This window comes from Eleutherodactylus coqui, chromosome 11 (genome assembly GCF_035609145.1).
Source record: "Eleutherodactylus coqui strain aEleCoq1 chromosome 11, aEleCoq1.hap1, whole genome shotgun sequence".
Classification (NCBI taxonomy): Eukaryota; Metazoa; Chordata; class Amphibia; order Anura; family Eleutherodactylidae; genus Eleutherodactylus; species Eleutherodactylus coqui.
The window spans coordinates 54603891-54609906 of record NC_089847.1 but is presented as its reverse complement, the minus strand read 5'-3'; positions in this window follow the sequence as shown (position 1 = coordinate 54609906).

Sequence of the window (6016 nt, the reverse complement as noted above, 5' to 3'; positions counted from 1 at the left end):
CCACGTAATGCGTGACCTACGCTCAGCCTGTATTACTTCCGGTGCGGGGGCCACGCTGCGTCCTGCTGATGTTTAGCTGTGTTGTCATGGAGATCCTCAGCTGTCTGTAGACCTCAGTGGATGATTCTAAATATATTTCCTCGCGTAATAGAAGGGCTGTTTATACATACTTGCCGGGGATTGCTCAGATAGTAGCCCCAGTAGTGTGCGGGGTTGTGTGGACAAGTGCGCCACGTTATTTATCATTTTTTATATGGTAATTTTTATTTATGTTCTTTTTTTTTAGGGAGGGGGTCATTTCTAGATATTGGACACATTTGGTTTTACATACTTTTTATTTTGGACTATTTTTATTGGGGTATATATATATAATTTGGTTTCTTTTGAGAAATGATCTCCAGGATACTCTGCCAGATAATCCTCTAATATACAGTATAGTCATGCGTAAACAGAACCCCTAACATTGGCCACTTAAAAAGCCCCCCCCCCCCCCCCCCCCACCAGGCTGGGTTCACACGGGGCAGAATCGCCGTGCTGGCTCTTTGCACAGAAATTCTGCCTGCAATTTTTATCTCAAGATAAAAGAGCAAAATGGACAAGATTTGCAAAAATCTCATCCATACTCTGCGGCCAAGTTGTGTGAAAGTGATATGCCGTGTGAAATTACAAGCCGGAGCATGTAAATTTTATCGCCATTTCTGCTGCAGCCAGCTCTCCTTGCTATGGGGAAGAGCTGAGCGCAGCGGAATAGGTGGCTTGAAAACCCGCGGGACTTTAAGCTGCAGAAATCTTACGGAATTTCCATGCGGTCCTGCTGCAGACATTCCGTGGGATTTCTGCCCCGTGTGAACACAGTCTTTGGGTGGATTCAGACGACCGTATATCAGCTGGGTTTTCAGGACCAGCCGATATACGGCGTCTCTCTCTGCAGGGGGAGGAGGCTGGAAGAGCCGGGAGCAGTGCTCTGAGCTCCTGCCTCCTCTCCATCCCTCTGCACTATTTGCAATGAGAGGAGGCAGAACGGGGGCGGGGCTAAGTTCCGGGAATTAGCTCCGCCCCGCCTCTCCTCATTGAAAATAGTGCAGGGGGTCAGAGAGGGGGCGGGAGCTCAGAGCACTGCTCCCGGCTCTTCCAGCCTCCTCCCCCTGCAGAGAGAGACACCGTATATATCGGCTGGGCGTGAAAACCCAGCCAATATACGGTCGTCTGAATAAAGTCTTCGTGTGTATATATCTACTAGTATTAGGAAATTATAGTACCAGTGTTTCTGACAGCGTAGTGTGCCACACAGCACTGCTACATGCACGTCACACACACAGCTCTGCTACATGCACATCACACACAGCTATGCTACATGCACGTCACACACACAGCTCTGGTACGTACACATCACACACAGCTCTGCTACATACGCATCACACACACAGCTCTGCTACATGCATATCACAGACGCACAGCTGTGCTCTATTGCTTTCGCATATGAGCTGCATGTGTTTAAGAACTCCAGCTGGTGGCTAAGGTGAAATTGTGGCTTGTCGTTGTATTATGTAAGCTGCATTAGCTTCACAACAGTGTTAAACCCTCTGTGGTGATATGTTTGCATGACAGTGACGGTTAGTTTCAACAAGAGGGTTCACGATTAGATGAAGGCTGAACTGCGGTTGGCAGCATTAGCACTTGAGATTACATGATATCACGTTTAGGAGATGTGGGGATAGCGGTGAAGGACTATGCTACAATGTTGTTGGTCAATATGCACCAACGGATATGTATGCGTAAAGGACCTGTGATGATGTCACTGTCATGGGATCAGGGGGCGGAGCTATAAGCCAGTATGTGTAAATTTGTGAGGTGTTATTTATTGGAGGTATGCAGCAGTCTGACAACCATATACAAACTGTCAGACTGAGTACTGCTGTATCCATAGCAGCTGCGGCCGCAGGGGTTTGTGGGGGATGTAGTCTGCCCCTAATTCCTCATTCACTACAGAAGGAGGATAAAAGATCTGTGATGACATCACCATCATGTGATCAGGGGGTGGAGCTAATAACACATCACAAGTGTTGTCAGGCTCTGCATGTAACTCAGAAGTCACAGACACAAATTGGACGGATAAGTGGTCGTTAGTAGTTTGATACGAGGCTGCGTTCACACAAGGAGGTGTGATTCTTGGACCTATATCACACTTGCAATCTTGTGATTTCTGCTGCGAGTCTGATGTGTTTTGCTTGAAAAAACCATCCCATCTGTGCAATGTGATTTTCACGTGCATGAAAATTGCATGTTGTTTCAATAGGAAAAATAGAAAGATCGCATTACACTTGCATTAAAATCACATCTATATGCAACTGTAATGTGCTTTTTTTTTGAGGCTGTAGATAATAATTGGCAAGTCTTATATGTGCAACAGCAGGACATGCAGTAATCTTTCTATTTCAGACCGTCAGTTTGAGTGAAAATTCACTTAGGTGAATATACAGATTGAAAGCAACGTGTCCTTCTATTGCGCAATATCTGACCATACCACAATTGGTCAGATATCGCGCATGAAACTCTTCAGTGGGAATTCACCCAAACGGGCCATTTACACGAGGCAATGGTCGCTCAAAATTAGTTCAAACATTTTTTGCAAAAACATGTTGAGCACATTCTTGAAAATAAGGGAGATGGAACAATACTTCTGCAGCGCCACCTATTAGAAGGCAAATCTCCTGATGGTTTGTCCAATAGGGGCTGTGTAGATGGAGAAGAGGAGGGGGCAGAGAACCGAGCAGGGGGAACCCAACAGCAAAGGGAAGAGGAGGGGAGGTAGAGCCAGCGAAGGAAGCGCTGAAGGAGCGGTCAGATAAGGCTGATGGAGCGAAGCATACTGAGGAGGAGTTTGTGGTCAACAGTGTCAAATACTGCAGAGAGGTCTAGGAGGAGTAGTAGGGAGTAATCGCCCCTCGATTTGGCTGTGAGGAGGTCGTTTGACACGTTTGTAAGGGTTCTGTTGAGTGTAGAGGGCGGAAGTTGGACTGTAGAGGGTCAAGAAGGGAGTTTTTTGATAAATAGCTTATAAGGCGAGAGTAAGGGTGCATTCACACGAACGTATATCGGCTCGGTTTTCACGCCGAGCCGATATACGTTGTCCTCATGTGCAGGGGGGGAGGCTGGAAGAGCCCAGGAGCAGAAACTCAGCTCCCGCTGTCAGAACCTGCAACTCTCGGGGCCGCCGTGCCCGCACCACCGGTCCTGCCACCCGGGCTACAGGAGTGCGGCGGAGGGGAGCCCCGGTTCTTGTGATCTCCCCGGGCCGCTGTAAGACTGGCCGCCGCCGGGTTGCTAGGGAGGCAGCTGGTGCTTCTAGTCACTTGACTACCAGGCTGGCTTCCCTAGTAACGGTCTGTGCTGCAAGACTGGGGGCGTGCCCCCAGCACCTCCCTGATTAGCCCTGCTGCTGTCAGGCTCCCCGCCCCAATCAGCTTCTGGGGCGGGAGCACTGACAGCATTTAAATATGTGTGTTTTCCTGTCAGGCCTTGCCAGTGTTAGTTTGGTTCTCCAGCTGCACCCGCGTTTATCCTGACTACTCTTGTGACCTCGGCTTTTCTGACACCTGCTTTTGGACTTGACTACGTTTTTGCCTGACCCCTCCGTACTGCGTACCCTCTTGTTGCCAACCCGGATTGTCTGACCATTCTACCGTTGTTTTGTCTCAGTGTCTGTTTGTCTTCCCGTGTCCCGCTTCCCTAGTGAGGGTAGGGACCGCCGCCCAGTTGTCGCCCTGGGGGTTAGCCCAGGGGGGCAAGTAGGCAGGGACAGGGGTTGCGGGATATCTCAGGGACCCCCATATCCCGGACACTGTCCTGACAGTAACACTGGCCGAACGAAGGTCAGACCCTTGCATCCGCCCGGCAACTTTGAGCCCCTCGATGGAGGCCGTGGCGGCGTTAGCGGACCAGGTCCAGGTCCTTACGACCCTTGCCCAGGACCTAACAGCCCGCTTGCAGCCACAGGAACAAGTGGCAGCTGCAGGTCCCATGCAGCCCTCGTCCGCTCCAGGAACTATGTCAGAACCTCGAGCCACGCTTCCGGATTGCTTCTCCGGAGAGAGAGATCAGTTTTTTGCATTTAGAGAGAGCTGCAAGCTCTACTTTGATCTCCGCCCCCACTCCTCTGGTACTGAATACCAGAAAGTGGGAATCGTAATTACCCGCCTGAGGGGAGAGCCCCAAAATTGGGCTTTCTCGTTACCGGCTGGCTCTCCCACCCGACTATCCCTTGACGCCTTTTTTTCCGCCTTGGGTCAGATTTATGACGAACCCGACCGGGCCGGCTACGCAGTCTCCAAGCTTCTGGCCCTGCGACAGGGTCGCAAGATGGCGGAGGACTACTGCGCTCTATTCCGCCAACATTGTACAGAATCCGGGTGGAATGATGCCGCCCTAAAAGACCTATTTTTGACCGGTCTGTCTGAGGGTCTTAAGGACCTACTCGTGGCCCACCCGGAGCCTAGAACCCTAGAGCAAGCCATGTCGCTGGCTATTCGAGCCGACCGACGTTTGAGGGCCAGACACGCCGCTCGGACCACCCCACTCCCCACGCCTACTTCTTCGACTGACCCGACCTTTTTTCCTCCCACCACCGAGGCCATGGAGCTGGGAGCCATGAACCCCAAGCAACGACGGGAATACCGCCTGAAGAAGAACCTCTGCTTCTACTGTGGGGAGCCGGGTCACCGCATTGCTACCTGCGCTAAGAAGCCACGGCAGGAAAAACTTCCGCTCCTAGGCAGTTGTCGGGGGGACTGTCTAGGAGCCAAGGTACTCCCTGTGTTGTCCAAAATGTTATTGCCTTGCACCCTAGAATTTCATGCTTTCCACCGTACTGGGCAAGCCTTCGTTGATTCTGGGGCTGCGGCTAATTTCGTTAACTTTAATTTCGTTGCTCAACTGTCCGGGGTTTTGTTACGTTTAGAGACTCCGATTTTGGTTTCAGGAGTGGACTCCACTCCATTGCAAGCAGGGGTTGTTAATCTGGTTACCCCTGAAGTAAGGTTTACGATAGGAGCCTTACACGTGGAAACCTGCACCTTTCTAGTGATGAGAGATCTGTCTGTGGACGTCGTCCTAGGTCTCCCCTGGCTCCGGGAGCACAACCCGGTAGTAAATTGGGACACGCTGGAACTGGTAAAGTGGGGTCCCCGCTGTACCAACCACCTTTGTTCGGTGAAGGTGGGAATCTCCACCTGCGAGGGGAGCCCCCTACCAGATTACCTCTCCGAGTTTTCTGACGTGTTCTCCAAACAGTTGTCTGAAGCTCTGCCCCCTCACAGGGAATGGGACTGTAAAATCGACTTGATTCCTGGGGCCAAACTTCCTAAGGGCCGCATCTATAATGTTACGGTTCCAGAGAGAGAGTCCATGAGGGACTATATCCAGGACAGCCTGGCCAAGGGACACATCCGGCCCTCAGAATCCCCGGTGGGTGCCGGGTTTTTCTTCGTTGAGAAAAAGGATGGGGGTCTCCGGCCCTGTATCGACTATAGAGAGCTAAATAAAATCACAGTCCGAAACCAGTATGCGCTTCCACTCATTCCTGACCTCCTCAACCAGGTCGCTGGTGCCCGATGGTTTTCTAAACTTGATCTCAGGGGAGCATACAACCTCATCCGCATTCGGGAGGGGGATGAGTGGAAAACCGCCTTCAATACGCCCATCGGTCATTTTGAATATCTAGTTATGCCTTTTGGATTGTGTAACGCCCCCGCCATTTTTCAGGGGTACATGAACTCAGTGTTTCAGGATATCATGGGGGTGTTTGTGGTTGTATATCTAGACGACATTTTGATTTTTTCCTCCGACTTGCCGAGTCACCATACTCACGTTCAGACTGTGCTAGCTCGACTCAGACATAACAAGCTGTTTGCTAAACTCGAGAAATGTGTGTTCGGGGTACAAAAGATATCATTCTTAGGGTACATCATCACGCCATGCGACTTCCAGATGGATCCTGAAAAGGTGAAAGCCATCACGG